Source organism: Pezoporus wallicus, unplaced genomic scaffold, assembly GCF_028554395.1.
Source record: "Pezoporus wallicus isolate ANWC-B61680 ecotype Strahan unplaced genomic scaffold, APGP_CSIRO_Pwel_v1 contig_7073, whole genome shotgun sequence".
NCBI lineage: Eukaryota > Metazoa > Chordata > Aves > Psittaciformes > Psittacidae > Pezoporus > Pezoporus wallicus.
In genome coordinates this window covers 3,033,171-3,051,701 of record NW_026641326.1, presented here as the reverse complement: position 1 = coordinate 3,051,701, position 18,531 = coordinate 3,033,171, and the positions used below count along the sequence as shown (strand labels likewise).

Here is an 18,531-nt window from a genome sequence, read left to right as displayed (position 1 = left end):
TGGAGGTGGTTGTCCCCCTCCCTCGGCATTGAGATGTGGTGACACAATGGAGGGTGTCCTCTGCCTGGAGGTGTTGCTGGTACAGTTGTCCCCCAGCACAGCGGCTGCTCTTGGTGGTAAGACTGGTTTAAATCTTGGTCTTTACTGTGTGTGAATTCGCCAAGCTGCGCTGATCCAGAACTTAAATAATTTGCTTCTCTTTTTAGCATCGTGTCTTTTAAAGGTGTTATATTTGTTTCCATTTTGCATTAAATTAAAATTAAATGGTTCTGCTTTGTAGATTTAATAGTGTACAAATATATTTGTTTTTAAATCCTTTTAGCCTATGAAAGTGACTAAGAAAAAAGCAACAGAGTAGGGGCCTCCAATTTTTGTTTTACTTGAATCAAGTACCCTATTGGGATTTCAATTATAAGTTAATGTTACACTTGTTTGTTACTAAGGTGACTACAGTGTCAAGGTTATGTGGATGTTGTAGTGTTATAAATGCAAAGATAATGCAAAAAAGAAAAATAGTTGTGTTGGCTAAAGTCATCCTATTCCTTTAGCATAAAGTTGCACTCTGTCCTACATTTCAATTCTCGTTCTATTAAATTACCTGTTTAATAATTTGAATCCAGTGTTATTTTTATATTATATTGCAAATGTGTGACTGTGAGGTTATTTTTAAGATATATTTATTAAGGGAATGAATACAATAAGACAAGTCATTGCAGCCCACATACAGTTCCTTGACTTCTCATTTTATGATGTTTCAATTGCATATGATTACCGAATGTAAGTTTAAACTTTTATGGGGGTTCATTAGAGATGCAGCTGTGTAGAGAGAAATTCAATAGAGTTTGATATTTATTTTTTTTTTAAGCTGTAAAAGTGTAGTGAGATGGAGCAACTTGATGGAGCGTAATTTCAAGCTTCTTACTTTGAGCTTGGTTGCACAGTTGTGGGGTCTCCAAGGGCTTAGCTGGGCTGCAGTGGAAATTTGCTGATGACAGGGGAGAGGAAGGGCACTAGCAGGAGGTCTGTATGTTTGGAGTGCAGGAGACCAGAGCATCTCAAATAAAAGGCATTTGCCTTTTATTCTTCTGGGTGGGATGTAGAGAAGATTTGGTGTCCTTGGTTGGGGCCAGGAATAGCACGGAATGCTTTTTGCTCCCATGTGAATCAGTGTTCTGGTGGAGAAATAAGGTTTCAGTGAATCTGTGGTGTTCTTTCTCTTCTAATAGAGATTCTAAGTAAAATGAACTCCCCCAAAGCCAATATTGAAAGCAATCTTAGTAAGCAAGTGCTGAGAAAATGAATTTTGGGACACATTTGAAAGAACAGATATAGTAAATGAGTAAATCTACCCAGCAGTTAAGTGCTTTGTGTGAATACTAAACAGGAGCATATTCCATCAAGTATAGTTTAGTTGCGTAATTTGTTAACATAATGTGTTTTTTTTTAATGTACAGGAATGTAAACATCTATAAATGAATGATCATGTCTGTTAGTAGGAGGAACCCCATATTCAAAACTAATTGTGACATTAGCCGTTCGGAGAAAACACGTTTCGCGATACATAGACTACTTTCCAAACATCAACTTTCTCAGCAAACCAAGATCCAAAGCAAAGACCTCTCCAGGCATAAGAAGGGGAAACATTTTTGTCCTTAGATTTTACTCTGATGCCTTTGAGTTGCTGATGCATTGCTCTGCAGCCCTTTCTGCTATCCCAGCTGACTCTGTCCAGGGCAAGCATCTCCTCTCCACTTCTGTTTCAGAAGTCTCTTTGATAGCTCCAGCAGCATATGAATGCATATCATCGTAGCAGCCTCTTTTTGTTTTCCTTCTTTATGAGAAGGGGGAAGATTGAATGGTAACTCCTGGGATGTGATTTTGCCAGGATGAAACCCACTTGAATGCAAGGGAAGCAGAAGTGGAGCGGGGCGGGGGAGTATATTCTGATTTTGGTTTCAGTTGGCAGCCTTTTGTTTGGGCTGAGGTCTTTGAACCTGTGGGCAAACTGCTCTGCAAGTGGAGGTGTGTGGAGCCCTCCTTGGAGATGGCTTTGCTCCTGCGCCCACTCCACTCGCTGCCACCAGTGTCAGGTGAGACATGAGATGTGTGAATGGGAGGAAGGATGGTGGGCGACTTGAATGCAAGACTTCAGAAATCTCTAGTGACTAAAGCCGCTGCTGTGCCTGGCGTCGTTGCCTACTTGAAGTATTTACTGCTGATGGCTTCTCTGAGTAGGGACAAGCCTTGTGGGGTAGAAGAGCTGGATTTGCCTTGTCTCACACTGTGAACTGTCAGCTTATCAGGAGTCTGATCCTCCCCTGCAGGGAGCAGAGAGGAGGGAAGGGTGGTGGCACTGCATCCGAGTGGAGCACAGGTGGGTTGGTTTCATTCTGCCCCTAGAACATTATCCAGAGGAAAATGGTATTCCTGGGCTGTTCCACCTCCCACAAGGAAAAACAGATGAAAAGCAATGAAGCACACAATTACATAATGAAAAACAATAAAATGCATCTTCTAGTATGTACTACTAGTGACTATATGACTTTATTATAGAAACTAAATGTGATTGCATTTCCAGGTATTGTGCTGTGTAGTAAACTCTGGGAAAAAGTGAAGAATGACTTAGGAGAAGACTTCTTGTTTAATATAAACCTCAGACTTTGAAGTGACACATAGCAGAGAATAAAAGCCCATCATCTCTCAAATGAGGTTTGAACAGTTTAGGTCACACTAGACAAACACTTCTCACCCTAAAATCTTCTTTTCATCTTCATTCATCAACAACACCTTAAGCTTGTGCCCTTCTTTTTCTGTTCCATTCTCTCAAGGATAATAATCTACTTTATGCCTACAAATCTCTTCTGGCTGGCATTCTTTAGGCAAGTTGTGAGCTCTGGCTGCTGCTCCTACCGATTCTGCCTCCTGCGGAGGGAGAAAAAGGGGTTAGAAGCTTGTGAAGAGGCCAAGGAGGCAGAAGTGCTGCAGAAGTGGTGGTTGTAGAGATGAGAGGCAGTGAAGAGAAAGGGGGAAGAGAGGTAAAATACAACTGGCAATGAAGATTCCTGGATGGCAGATCCCTTTCTTGCTGTGCTGTTTGTGTAGCTCATGGCTGATTTCTGGTAGTGCTTTGTGTTTTGGGGGGTGTAGAGCTGTGTGAGGCAGTGCAACCCCAGCCCTGCAGTTGGGAATGAACCCATCCTCTGAGAGTGTTGTTGCTGTATATGTAAATCCCAACAGAGAGGTTTGGAGCTTTAGAACACAAAAGCAAACCTCCATGGCCAAGCTGGAGAGCTCTGTTTTCTTCTGCAGACCCCTCAAAGTGACCTGGTGGGTGCTCAGACCCAGAAGCTTGTTTTTAATTTGCTTTCTTAGTCTGCAGGCTACCCTACATCATTGTGCATTGTAATTTCTTCCTGCCGCCTTCTCTGAGGTCCTTAGCTGTACTGTGCATGAGCCGTTCAATCCCCATTTCCTGGTAGGAAACTACCCCTCTTGCACTAATCCTTATCCAGTAATTCCTAATTTTTATTCTTATCCTTTTCCAATTTATGGGACTGCTCGTGGATTAACTTCCCTGTGGTGCAGTTTTTTCCCTTTCCATTGCTTGCTTGTTGCTTCCTCGCTGGTGGTTTTTCTTTCTTTCAAAGATACTTTTCTGGCTCCATCCCCAACTGCCTGGAAGTGATTTGTTCAGCAACGCAGTCCCCTGGTTTTCAAAGGCTACAGGCTGTTCTCCCTGGTTTTCTGCCTTCCTTCCTTCTTTCTGTCATTCTGGGAAGCAGTCTGACAGACATGGCTTCTTTGCAACCACCAATTAATGTTAATCTGTGTGACTGCAACAGGCATGGGTACCAGCAAAGATCTGTTTAAAGGTGGAATTTTGTGTGAGTGGAAATTTCTGTGAATCTGGCAAGAAGACCTTGTTGGGAGGGCACAGACAGGTTAGGAAAGAGGTGTCAGCATTTTAAGTGCAGTATAAAAGGTGTTTTTTTTTCCCCACCTCCATTTTAAACATTTCTTTGACTCGTTCTAATGTGGAGTTTGGAGGATGCCACCATCCATGGTGGTACAGCCCAGCATCGGGGAGTGCAGAGGGTCTGTCACACACCCAGCCTGCACTCAGTACGCTCTTGAGGTATTTTCAAGAGAGCTTTGGGTATCATTACTCTTGGGAATTTGGCATGGTGATGTCAAGTGGTGAGGGTATGGTTGGTAGTGGGGTGGGCTTCTTATGCCTTGCTGTGCTGCAGAGGGCTCAGGCTGGGCAGGGAGAACAGGCAAACCTGCAGGCTCATTAGTGAGGGAAGGAGGATTCACCTGTTTGTGGGAACTGGTCACACATCATGGAGTGTCATGAGGCAGGCCAATTTCCTACCCCAGTACCTTCTTTTCCACTTCTCTCCTTCACAGCTTGAAAACCATAAATCACTTACTTAAAATGTATTTAAGGAGAAGAGTATTTTCCCCTGCATTCCCACTTAATGCTTTGTAGCGAGTACAGCTGGGATCATTGGTGTGCTAAAGCAAGAGAAATATTCTTCTTTAACAGTGTGTCTTCATTTTAGGCAGTTTCCTCTTTTACTCACTTCTTAGATGATAACTCTGAGTCCTTAGATGCTGCTCGTTCTGCCACAAAAAGAAAATGCAAACCAGGATATTTAAATATTTTTGATAATGAATGTTTACATAATTAGTTACTTTGTTCACTTGTCACTGTGGACCTGCCTTCCTCTCTCTTTAAAGTACATTAGTAGTGATGGGAAACACAGAAGTGGTGCACTGATCCTGGTTGTGCCAAGCATCTCCCCATAGGGACAAGGGCTTATTCCCACCTTGTAGCATCTGCTGCTTTAGGCAGGCTTCCCAACGTGTGTACTCTTGGGGACACTTACTAAAATACAAGTCTTCAAAAAGTTTTAGCCTAAAAATACAGATTTTGCATGTGAAGAACGTGTTTTTTTCATGTGGCCCTTACGGTCTGTACAGATTTGGGTCATTTGCTGGTCTAGAAATTCTCCTTTGTGAATCAACACTATGTCATAAGGGTGAGTTACTCGTCTGACCTGTAATTGCTGTTGTCCGATACACTGATTTTACAGGTTTTGGGTGTACGTAGTCGGGAAAAATGCTGTTCTGCAAAGATGTTTTTTAGCCAAAAAGAAAGAGAGCGTAGAGGTTCTGGAGATATTGGAAAAAGCTAAGAGGGTTTTGTTGTCAGTGGATTTTCTCAAAAGAAGAAGCAAGGATAACTGTTAAACAGCAGGGTGCCACTGTATGATGGAGAAGCTGAAGGAATGGCTTGTTTTCCTGTTATGTCACTGCTTTGGCTTTCTCATTCGTGTTCCTCTGTTTCTTCAGAAAGGCCCTGCAGCCTGCAGATAACAAATTAAATTAGTATTGATATAACATTAGACACTCCTATTAATATTGACAGTCTGTCGATACTGTTGTGCTATTTCTGTAATACGGGATGTTAACGGATAATACTTTAAATAAAAACACACTAATCTTATAATCACTGAACATGTAGCGGAGTCTCGACTCGGCTCACTCCTCCTCCGAACTCCCCCATCCTCACATGTCAGCCGTGCCTGCCTGCCTGTGCCGCAGAGCTGCAGAGGGGCACAGATGAAGGCTTTAAGTGGCAATGCAGGAGTAGTGATGGGAAACTCCCCATAGCTGTGATGGTGGTGGGTCTGGTCCAGGAGGCAGGTCCATTGTACCAAGCTCTTTGTGGCTCTGGGTGGATGCAGGGGTCAGTCCCAAAACAGTGGTGTTTTAGTCCCGTGGTTGCTCGTGGTATTGGACATGGTGCTGCCTGCCCTTGTTGTGCGTGGCCACAAAGTTAGGTGCAGGAAGCAGTGCAAGGATTGCTTCAAGTTCTGATGCAAAGCAGCAAGCCACCAAATAAAACCCGGTTGGGCCGTGCTGTCTGAGCATGTACAGGGTGAGAATATGCGAGGTCAAAGTGGTGCCCTTGATCTGTGATGCTTGTCTCAATACTTAGCATGTGTTAGCAGCTCCTAATTTCTTAGGAACTTTTTTCCTTTTAAGTCTGTCATGAAAATCACCATGTTCATCAGAGCTAAAGTTATTTGTTAAATGGTGTAAAAAATCAGCATTAAACAATAACGATTACTTTGGTAAACACAGATGTCTTTGTATTATGCAGTGGGTTTTGTAAGCGAATTTGTACGTCTGTGAAACAGAATTTGCCATCTACCTTGAGAAATGGGGAACACGATCCACATTAATTGGTTCTCCCCTCGCCCCCCGCTCCACCTGCTGTGCTGCTGCAATCTGTTGATGTAGCGCTGAAATCCACAGCACACAGGATGGGCTCGGCAGTGAGCAGGTTGGCACTTGCAGATGTTTGTCCATTGCAGGAGGTACCAGGCAACAGTCTTGACTTCTTCCTCTGTTTTCTAACTAGGAGGATATTTTTAAAAGGGGGAGGGAAATACCCTTATCTCGCTGAAAACCATCTTATGATGATCAGTTATTCACCGCATTATTAATGCCTATTTGGACGTCGCTTGGACTGCTGGATTAAACAGCTTTCCCACTATGTATTGAGTAAAATGAAATACATGTCACAACAGCAGTGCTATGATGCTGACAACCATCCTTGGCTGTGCATCTCATTAAAAAGATATACATTTTTCTTTGTTGTGTATCTGTGAATGACAGAAGTTGACAAACATCTTTTTAAGAAGTTGTTGTTGGGAGAAAGTTACATTTATGGCACAGGAACCAAGAAAAATGTGCTTGTTATGAAGGTAAATAATTATTCCCCACACTTGCTTCTTATAAATTGCCCTCCTCTGGCGTAATAATTACTTTTTACTGCGTTATTACATACACGTTGAAGGAGATCCTCCTCTGGATCACTTATTCTTAGAAAGGAATCCTGGAAGGGTTCAACGTTTAGTTTGTATTGAAACTTGCACTTAAACCAGGATTAAAATCCTTGCACTTCACAGTTTTAAAGACTGAATTGGTTCTCTGAATGTACCACATTAACTCCCAGGGGACTCCTGAATTTTCCCATAGTGTATTTTTTGGTGGCAAAGAGTTACTAACTTTGATACAGGAAAGATGCTTGAGAGGAGAGCTACCAGGTGGGGCCTCAGCTTGCTTTCAGCTGAGCAATGATGTTGTACTTTAAAACATCCATTTTCCAGTTTTACGGTATGTTTGCATAATTTATATCAGCCTGCATTTCTGCATGTTGCTGGCATTGGCTTGATTTAGTGCTTGTCTAACTTCAGAGCAGGAGCAATGACTCTGCTTGTGGCAATGGTGTGCTTGGGGATCTTTGAGTCATCCTTGGGGGAACTGAGAGGCACTAAGAAGTTGGGAGTGTTTTTTAAAAGAACACACTCCAAAGTTCAGGATTAAGATCTTCACCATCCTGGCTAAAGTGGCTTCTGCCTATTCACAGTGAATCAGAAAAGAAGACATTGTATATTCAGCTACATTTGCGTGACTCCCTGGATTTCATTGGAGTTGTAAGGGTGCCAAGTTGGTGCCGTGTTGACCCACAGAAACTTGAGAACACAGTTGAGAAATCAGTGGGAAGACTCAAGTGTGGACTTGTGGGAGAGAGGAGGGCAGAAAGCAGGCTGGAATCCCCTTTTCCCACTTTTTCTCTCTGCAGCAAGTGATGGGAGAGGTGATCACAGCCCTCTGCTGAAAACGTCTGTACCTGGTGCAAGGGAACTTCTGTTGCTGGGGTAGGTCAGTGATGCAGGGTTAGGTTTTCTTTTTTCCTTTTTTCCATGTAAACCCATTCACCTTTCAGCATCTTGAAGCAGAGAACACAAGCTCTGCAAGAAATCATCATTTGAAGAAGAGTCTGTATTCAAGGAGTTCTCAGCTTACATTCACCCTTGTGTCTGAAATTGTTTTACACAAGTAACACCTAAAATTGCCACTTAACCTTGCAGGCACTTTGTTAAGTCTGTACTTTTGATTGCAGCAGCTGGGGTGGAGTTTCCTTTGGGAATTCAAGGAGTAGGAAGTGTTCTTTGTAGTTTTTTGTTGGGTTTTTTTGCTGACTGGTGCTAATGCGTAGGTGGGGATGTGCTGCTGTTTTTGTAATACTTTTATTGTTTATGGAATTGTTAGTTAATTGATGGTAACAATGCCTGGAGCCTGGGAGAGGTGTTCTTTTATGTTTGTTCAGATCAGAACAAGTAAATAATTTTATAACTTAAAAAGAGAGTCAAGATTATTCTCCTTAGTTTATTTACCTTGGAGGTTTGCACCTACTATCTCCATACTTTGTTATCAAGTTTCCCCAGATTAATTAGTGTTATTTCTAACAAAATAAAGAATTCAGTAGGACGTAGCTGGAGCCCCCCCCTGTGTGGACTCGGGAGCAGGTTTGGCACCTGAGCTTGCTCCCACCTAGTTGGTGTGAACATGGCGAGTTCTCAAGTTGACAGTGTCCCTTTTTCATTTGCAGTAACTGCCATGTGAAATCTAGAATGCAGTAGGGTATCTGGGGGATGAAAATGTATCTTTGAACCCCTGTTAATTGCTTCACGGTTTACTCAGACTAAAATCTACGTGGTAACTTTGTCTTCCACATTTATCCAATGAAATAAAATTCAAACCAGCCCACAAACTAGAGAATGTTTTTTATTTATATGTGGTGTAGTTCCATCTGGTCCATGTTAAGGACCCCAAAAGTATATGTGATTAGCTTTATAGTTCACTGCTAAAGGTAGCAAAGCTGGCTTTTAACATCTTTCAAATTTTCAGCTAGCATCTCAAAACATTTGCTGGCATTTCCTGACTGTGATTACTAACCAAAGATTTTCCTGGTTGTCTTTTTACTTTTTAAAGTATGCTGCATAGTTTTCCTGCTTAAAATATCACTGAAGCCTCTGCTTCCCTTTATAACTCTCATGCAAACTATCCATCTCTGTCAAGACTGGTCAGTCTCAAATCCCAAAGCTCAGTGTTAGGAAACGTCAGGTAACATACACTATTAAAGTAGTAAAATTTATGGCTGTCGCCAGCACTGAGCTCATGTTCAATAAAATGAAATGCCACGCATTAGAAATAATACGAAAGGTGAGCTGTGCTGCTTCCCCAAAATTAAGGAGAAGGTTTAATGTTTTTGCCAAAAGCCAGCTCAGAAGTGCCTTCTGAGTGCACAAGGAAGATTTAACATCATCAATTTACCCCAGTTTAAATTTCAGGCGTTTGCTAATCAAAGTCCTGTATTCCCACTAAATGAGTGGTTGAGACCACCTTGGAGAGGAAAAAAAATGTCTTTTCCTACTGCATCTAAGCCAGTTGTCTCCTTCTGCATCTCTGTTTCAACAACTGCATGTTTGCATCTGGAGTTACTCTGCACTGGAAAACACCCCAGTGCTCCTAGGAGTTTTTGTTGCAGCCTCAGCACCACTGTGATCCCCCAGAAAGATGAAGTGACCCAAATTCATGCACTTGCAGGGTTTTTCTGCCCATGACACATTAATGCTTGAAATATCTGGAGCTGAAGTGAAGAACTGCTGCTGATGTGACTGCAGCTTGTCCCAGCCGCTGCCGTGGCACAAGGCTCTCTGGCTGCCCATTTCTGAAATAGAATTTCAGGAGCAATTTTAGCTGCTGCAAGCTTTTGTTTTGCTTGTTCTTTCTCCTTCACCCACTCATCCAGCAAACCCATGCTGTCAGCTGGCACCAAAGGCCTAGAAAACCACCCTGTATTCTGGAGAGACAGAAGGTATTACCTTAATCCTCTACCTGTTTGTTGCACCTTAATGCTGCTGATGGAGAGAAAATGTAAGCATGAGGTGTAGACTTCACCCTCCATCCCTTGCGTTAGCAGAAAATGCTTCCAGCATCTACTGTGCAGCATCCAGCTTGTGCAACAGTCTTGGGCGAGAGTATTTTCCATGTGTAGCTATCCCTGTGCATAGTAGTAATTTGGGGATTTTTTTCCTAAAAGCACAGTATTCAGACCTTGAGGAGGCTGCCTCTTAACCTCCAGCATGTCCAGAAGTGTGTAGCAAGAAGTGCCAAGGATTTTCAGGAGTTGAGCTGAAGGTGTTGTTTGAAGTTAACCATATTTTATTTTCTCAAACCTTTTCTTGGGACTTAATTTATATAGCGTGGTGATGGGCATGTATAAACATTGTGATCAGGTTACAGTGTGAGTGAAATAGGTTGACTCGTTTTCTTTTTCTTTTCTCACAATAAAAATGTAAGAAATTCAGTTGCTTACCCCATAAAATGCACGTTTCTGTTACAGATTAGTCTTATTTTTAATGAGGCTGTTGCTTAGACAGTAGTACATTAGCAAAGTGTCCTTTGATTTTTATGTAGTGAATGTTTACATGCTGATTCAGAGAGGCCTGGCCATTCTTGCCCCCTAATTCTTAAGGTTAGGGTATTGGGGTCAAAAAGCTGCCAGTATGAGATGGGTAGATTTCTGGGTTACACACAGGTGCCAGTAAATTGGAGATTCAATGCATGGTCAGCCGTGTGGGGACCCTGTGTCTGAGCTGCTCTGCGGCAGCAAGGTGGAGGCTGTCCCCAAGCTGCTGGTGCAGGGGCCAGATCCTGCACACACCCATGGTGTAAGGAGGTTTATAGGTTGCCAGCACCCTTTTATTCCACCTTCTCTGGAAGAAACCGGGCAGCAGCGGTGAAGTGAAGCAGAAAGCCTGGCGGCGGGATGAAGACATCTTCTGTCCATCTCTGTCCATGAAGCTGAACCGAAGCCTTCCTTCACTGCTTAAAATTGTGATTTTGGATAAAAGGCTGTGTAATAACCTGAGAAGTGTGTGAGAAGATCTGCTGTTAATACTGTATAAACCTTCTTTAACTTCAGGAAGCTTAAAATCAAATTTGGCAGAGCTTACAAGGGCAGTGAGTGTGGAGCCACTTGACTAGTAACTGAGAGAATCCGCTGACAAACCTGCAGTATTTTGATCTTCTTACAGTGCTGTCTGAATTCCTGGAAGTATTTACTTTATTGTGAACGTGTGTAAATATATATATTTGTCTTTACCTGTGTGTTAAAAATTTCAATCTCATGTTTGGTGCAAAGAAATTTCCCATCTCTTTGGGGAAACCGAACGAGGAGAGTGTGACAGCGCAATTTAGGTTCTCACGGGTTTAGGCTTTTTAAAAGAAGAGGCAATAAGGTAGGTTAATTGTGGAACTAGGAGGCTCCACTGACTCATCTGCTGAATAAAGAAATTCAGATTTGTTGTGACCTCAAGAAAGGGAATTTTTAGAGCAGTTGAAGTTAGAAATCTGGGGTAAATTCGGGTATTTGAAAGTCATGGTAACAACCATTTGTAAGTGTATGATGCTCTATAGTAAGATTGCATAAGGGCAGAGGCTGAAGCATCTGATTTTTTTAGTTTTTTTTTTCCCTTTTGGCATTCTGTTTGTGACAATTACATGACTCTCTATTAACAGTGTGTGGAAGAAAGCAGTGTTACGAAATGAGGAGAGATTTCCTTCATCTGTTACTCTGTAGGTAATTTTTGTGCTTTTTCCAATATTCAAGTACCTCTTAACTGCTTGCTGTCCATCTGTATACCATTCATAGTACTGTAAACTAGTATATGTAGCATGACCTTGTAACTTGCTTTGTTTGTGCATCTGCCAGTACAATATGTTGTCTTTCCTTAAAATGCAAATATGTTCCATGCAGTACAGAGCTCCTTAGTCAATAAATAAATGGAGGTAAAAAACTGTACCTAATACCCATTTAATTTAAATTCATTTTATAAACATAAAGACGCCTTTTAAGAGAAGCTTTAATTCAGACTAGCACCTTGATTTGTGGTTGCCATGGAGAATCAAATCTGTCATTTGACAAGAAAAGTCACCCATTTATGACAGCACTTTATCTTGTCTCTCCAGGGGAAGAAAATGTCAAAAGTGAGAGCAGAAAAAAATAAAGCCTTGAAACACCAGAATTTCTTGATTTCATTTTTATTATTCAGCTATCATATCCTTTCCGATAATAGCAAGTTGGTGAAAATAAATAATGTTCCTACAGTAAAATCAAATATTTCCTATTGGAATGGACAGGGCTCTTTGTGATTGTCAGTGCTGTGAAGTCTGGCAAGAAATAGTGTTATTAGATAAACCCACAGTGCCCAAATCCCATTTTCTTTTCATTACAGTGTCAAAATAATTATACCTGTGTAATTTGGGTAAGAAATTGTAGCATAAGTAAAATGGTCCATTGGAAGAGATTGCTTTAAGCTTGTGTTCGTTATAGGGTGGGGTTTTTACATGCTGAAGAAAAAGAGGAAGATAAAAAAATTAGTATAATTTCATTTGAATAAAAACGTCTGGTTACCCTTTCATGTTCTTTACAACCAGAGGAGATGGCAAGTGCTGTGTTCTGTTGGGCTTTTTACATCCGTGCGTCTCTTGTAAAAAAGAGTTGAAAGAGGCAGGAGTTTTTAACACTTTTTGATTCTCAGGTATTCAAAGACATGATATGAAATTGATCATTATCTGGAAATCTGGTTTTGAAGTGTTTTTATTTTGGAGGATTAAGAAATGGTAGGAATCGGGTGTTTTCAGAAATATAATCAGCTATCACAAGTGTTTACGTGTGTACGTTTAATCCATATAGACACTAAGGTGCCCCCAGGGGAGAAACACTTACTGTAGCATTGCATTACTTTTTACATAAATCTCAAAAGTGCCGTTGAAATAACGAGACTGAAATAATCCACTCTTTGCCTCTTTCTTGAGACGGCGTTTGTGCCTTTCACAGTATTGCGGGGTTTGATGTGGTTCAGGAGTAATCTTGTATCAATGAGATAGCATTATAATAGAAAGTCCTTTAGTGGTTTAGTGTAAATATTGGGCTGGTAGGGGAGCTGCTTGCTGGAGCGGTTGTGCCTGCAAGAGATTACAAAAAGGGAGAGAAAGGAAAGGGTCGGAGGCTCTTTCTTTTTTCTCTTGAAATTGGCTGGCGGTGCCGGATCCATAGCCAAAGCTAGTTGAGATCTGCTGTGAGAAAAAAGGCAGCACAATAGTTCCCTGTTCCTGCCTTCATGCAGAGTCTGAAGCCAAATCCTAAATACTTATGTGTAATTCTGCTTGCCTTCACCAGGCACTACCTGTCCAGTGGAAGTAAGTGATGTGTTGTATCCTAGGATTCTTTAAAAATGTATGTGGTGCAACTATTACCTTAGTGGGGCAAGAGTTGCAATTTGGAGATATATATATATATATATATATTAATTATTTTGGTTTTTAACACATATCAACATCATGTCATAGGAAATGTGTTAGCATGGGCCACGAAAATGTGATAACGTAGGGGTTTTATTGTGAGACCATCTGGAATAAAAGAGGGTGAATTATAGATGGTCTCTGGGGTTATGGAAACTTAAAGATGTTAAAGGGTCTGATTTCCATAATGTCTGCCTCTCCTTTTGCCCAACTGTTGATATAATCTGCTTTAAAATCGATTTGCTGTCATCATGTAATCAAAGCCTTAATTGCACCATCATGGACTTCAGCATTTTTTGCTGATAAATTTGTGCAACTGATGGTAAAAAGGTTGTTAAAAAATAAACAAGTGTTTGCAATAATTTTGCTGGATGTGCTGTCTCTTGCATAGTGACAAAAAGTGTCCCAGGTAATCCAGGGGTCCCTGAATTTCAGTGAGGGATTTGAAAATGTTTTCCTGTCTTCAAAACCTTGAGGCATGATACCACAAACTGTTTAGCTTGCTGTAGTCAAGAATATTCAAAGGAGTAATAGAAGACTCATATTTAGCATGGCCTTGTCAAAACTGTGCTTTGAAGTATTTAGTCCACTTCAGATTGTAAGTTAGTACAAGTTGTTCTTAAATAGTAAAATAAGGGATGGTGGGATAAAGCTGCATGTTGGCTGTGAGGTTGTTCCCCCAAAGCCCCTAAGCTCTGTCTGAGGGAGGACCAAATAGAGTTTAAATGTTTTTATAAACCAAATAATTGTAACTTGCCTCTCTAGTTTCCAACGGATGCTGTCTGAAATGGCTGATATCCTGTCCTGAAAATCACAGATGGAAACTTCATCTCAGCACAGTGCTGCAGCAGTAATGAAATGAAAGTAGCAGAGTCTCATTTACATTTCAGAAATAGTTCTCTGTAGTTTCCTGTTCAACCTACCAGATTTTCTTGTGTACCTGATGTTGGTTGTTACCCACATTTAAAGGGCAGTGCTTTAGGTTTGACCCTTGGAGAATTACGAGTATGTAGGTGATGCTCTTCTGTTACCGGGGGATGCTCTTTGCTGCAGCAAGTCCCGGTATAGCAATAGCTGAAGCAGCAGCGACTGTTTGATGCTGTTTCAACAAAGGTTAACTCCTTCCTCTTGGCTTTCACCATTCTCTTCAGTCACAGCAACAGCAGTGCAAGCTTTTCTCAACTGATTTTTTTGCTGATTTATTTAAATTGCATTTTTGTTTTAATAACCTGTTACAGAAATGTACCGGGCTGTAGAAGTCTGTGATATAAAATGGCAACACTCATGTACTGTTTCTGTAAGAGGGAAGTCAAAGTAAATGCATGCTTTGGAAAAGCGAATCACATGCTTTTAAAAAAAGAATATATACCAGGTGCTAATAAGACTGTGTATTGACTGTAAATGCTTTTCATGGGAGTGTTTGAAAGAGAAGAAAGTGCAGATTTCTCGGGAGGATGAAGAACACCATAGAGGGTAAAAATGGGATACTTGACAGTCTCTGTGTATTAGTGCAGCCCCTTCTCCAGCACAAGAAATACCCTTAGCAGAACTGAGATACACCACTTTTTTGAACAACACCCGTGACCTTCTCCAGTATTTAGAGGGGTCAGAAATGGAGCTGCTGCGAGTATGGTGAGTCTTCTGAGAGCACCCGTTGATCTCACCAAGTGTCTTCAGCAACTTGGGCAGGCACATAATGGCCAGGAATGACAGCACAGCTTGTTACCACATAAAGAATACCTCTTTTTTTTAACGTATGGATGTGTGTGTGTGTAAGTATTTTTAACAGAGCTGTAGTGTCTCCGTGCAGGCGGTGTGTGCAGGAGTTGTCACTAGCGAGGGGAAGCCAGGGCAGCCGTATGGCACTGTGCCGAGCATGAAGGGTCCTGCTGAGCTGCAGTGGGGGAGGATGAGTCCCACAGTGCCTCAGCGTCCTCCTCATGGGGTGCCATGTGGGGTGCTGTGGTCTCAGCAGCACCCTGTGTGAGCCCCTGCAGTGTAAAGGGAAAGGTCTTGCTGTCAGGAAGATTTCTGGCAGATATCAAGACTTCTGCAGTGGAGTTGCACCTACCTTAGCAGCAGGTATTTGAAGGTGGTAGCAGGTACCCCAAGGAGCAGTGGAAGTTCCTGGTGTCTCACTGAGCCCCAGTTTTGTTTTGGAGTCCCTGGAGTCATCAAAGCATTTCAGCTTGCTTGAGGATACTGGAGTACTCCTTATGGTCCCACCACAGGGGAGCCTCAGACTTACAGCTGTTGGAGTGATTTATCTTCAGAATGTGGGGTTGATGCCTGCACCCTGCTGTGCCACCAGAGCTGCCTGAACCACCCAGCAGCATGGTGCAGTGGGTGGTTATGGTGGTAGCTCTGGTGCTCGTGACTTGTGACCAAAAGCTGCGTCGTGTTGTCTCCTTACTACACCCTTTGGCTATAGCTGTTTCTTGTTGCTGTTTCAATTCTCTATTCTTAGAGTAAAAAAATGCTCAAGAAATTATGTATATTAAAAACAGGTGTATGTGAAAACAACCTTCGGGATGGTCCAGTCTGGCACATGGTTTGGGAAATGACAGAGCTAAGGTGGCATGGGCTGCACCAGCTGAGCCTCTGGGCTGTTACACATTGTGAAACTCTCTTGACATGATCATGTAGTTTTGGTGGGTTGTTTATCTTTTTGTTCCCAAAGAGCCTTGTTTGGACTTTGGTGTGTCACCCAAACCCAAGTGCTCCAAGCTTGCCACATGCTTCACTGTTCCTCATTTCTTTGTGCTCACTGAGAGCCACCTGAGGCCAGTTTTGTAAAGTGAGCTGGGGTTTGCAGCCACAGCTGAGGCCAGTTGGGGCTGTTTGTAGTAGCACAGGGGTTGTTAGTATCCATAAAGACTGTGAGCACTGGTGGGCTCAGATTGGTGTCTTAAGTTATTGGGTAACTCAAACCAGCAGTTGTCAGTAGCCTCCATTTCACTTTGTCTCAGTTTCATGCCCGTGGGATGGTTGTGATGCCACCAAGCTTCTTTGTAAGCAGAGGTGAGGAGACTTTCATTAATATCATTTCTGATATTGTAATGAGGGAACTGGGGATATGGTCAAGAGGAGCTTGTAATGCTGCATTCAGCTTTGGGTTTGGATAGTGTGTGCTAAGTAAGTAGTGTGTGATACTGGGAGTAAAGATTTTAGAGGAGTGAAAAGAAATGCTTAATAACTGCATGTAAATGGAAGTCCCAGAGAAAAATACAATTGTGTAAGCTAAGGCTTGATCGTAATACTCATCCAAAGGTGTAAATCAAGACTGCATGTTGATGTTGCCAACTTTGTTGCCTAGTTTTTGCAACCTTAACGTTATTTTAATATAGCCTTGGATGCAGTTCTGTGAGGGATGTACAGCAATATGTTAGCATGCTGTGCCATCCTACATTTAGGGCTTGTAATAAGGGTTTTTTTTTCCTGTATTGTCTTTGCCAAAAAAAAAAATAGTGACTTTTGAGCACTGAAGCATGTGTTCATATTGCTGCATTTCTGTTTGATTCTGGGTCCTGTATGCTCTGTTGTATCACAGGATCTCAAGGCTGTTACTCTGTTCTGTTTGTATCTGGGAGGAGCAGTTGGGGTAATCCATGCATTTCACTGAGAACCCTACTCAGGGCAGTGTATGTAGTGGTGGTGGGAAAGGCTAGAGGCAGCAAAGCAAGCACACAAGAGGTTATAACCACTTCAGTCACACTCTTGCAGCAAAAATAGCTAAAATATAAATATTTGCTGGGAGTAGGGGAAGACATACCAGGGTTAGTTAGTTTTGCCAGATATTGTAGGTCTGTTTTTTTGAGGGGGAGCGTTGTGAAGCTTTATTTTTTATTGTCTGAGAGAAACAGCAGTTCTCGTGCAATGTGGAAAAATTCTGATGATGGGGATTTTTCAGTAATTTGGATGATTAAATGCATGAAATAGATTTGTTTTGTTTTTTCCTGTTGTCCTTTCTCCTGTTGATGGGCACAGTCTCTTCCAAACTGAAATGCAGATGGAAAGAAGTGTACAACTCATTTCTCCTATTTCAGTGTCCCAATATACTGGTTCAAGTGGACCCACCGATGACAAAATTGATCCTATTAGCAGTTTGTGTGCTTGGCTTTCAGGGTGATGGGAGATTGGTGTTCTTATTACTGACATTTTCACCGGTGCTCTGCACATCTTGGAACAACGTGTTTCAACTCTCTCTGCCTACATTTCCCCATATATAAAATCAGATAACCTTTACTGACTTTACAGGTTCTGCAACTATTATGTATGCATTCAGGTATTCCCAGAGCACGAGTGCATGGCCCTGCTTTCCTCCTTGCCCCTGTTTCAGCTCTACCAGCTGGATGTGAGCTATTCCTGAGGATTGAGCAATCCTTAGTTTAGTTTTCCTAATTAATTAATTAGTGGTCTGGTTGAACATGTGGGAACTTTCACTGTTAGTGTCTAGGGGGATGTTTGCTTCCCTAGAAGCTCACTGACCCCTCGGATGGGGCAGTGTTTCCCAAGGAAGTAGCTGGCATTTCCCTTGAACCCTGGGATGTGCCTGCTCAGGGCTGCCTGTGCTTCTGCTCTCACAGCCTCAGGGCCTCCTCTGGGTTTCTTATGCTCCTTTCCATGTGAGGCTGAATTTAATTATCAGGGATAAGGTCCTCCAGAGCAGACCTTTAAAAGTTCTATATAAAGATGCTGCTCTTAAGTAATTCAATATTTCAACTGCTCTGTGCTGGATTGATTGATTGATTAATGGAGGAGTTCATTTAATTAATCTAGGGCTTCACTAAGTCACATGTGTTACAGTAAATACTGTGATGGTGGTGATAAAGGGGACGGTTGGGAACTGCAGCTCCTTGCTTGCCTCTCTCCTCCCTTTGCCTTTACAGTGAAGCTGCGGGTGCGAAGTCACCATGAATGACTGCGTGCGTGTGCTGGGGCTCGAGATAGATGAATCTCGTTGGTTTGCTATCTATAGGCTGTCGAATATATTTCGGATGGCAGGCAGACGTGATACTTTGTCACTTCCTACAAGTGTGCATGTGGAGCGAGACAGTTTTCCCCCTCCTAGCCCCAGCACATGCCCGAGTGGTTTGCCTCTGTTTTGGATTCTGTAATGTTGATATGTCATTGCATATTGACAGGGACAGTATCTGCTGTTCCTGAACTGCGTCCCTCCACTGAGTGCCTGCTTATGTTTTGTTTGCCCTTCAACAGCTAAATTTGGTCCTTGGGAGGGCCCAGAGACCCCCATGTCCTGGTACATGTGCAGTACCCTGGGAGCTGTGATACTGGCTGCAG

General features: G+C 42.2%; 1 protein-coding gene across 14 annotated transcripts in view; it reads left to right on the top strand.

Moving 5' to 3' along the window:
* FOXP1 (forkhead box P1) overlaps positions 1-18,531 on the top strand; it is a 387,258-nt gene that overhangs the window by 58,350 nt on the left and 310,377 nt on the right. Inside the window, exon 1 of one of the 14 annotated variants that reach the window (XM_057422847.1) lies at positions 15,311-16,251. The exons of the other annotated variants lie outside the window; for them this stretch is intronic. The gene's annotated coding sequence lies outside the window, so the exon portion shown is untranslated. Of the gene's footprint in view, positions 1-15,310; positions 16,252-18,531 lie in introns of those variants that run through there. 14 annotated transcript variants of the gene reach the window in all.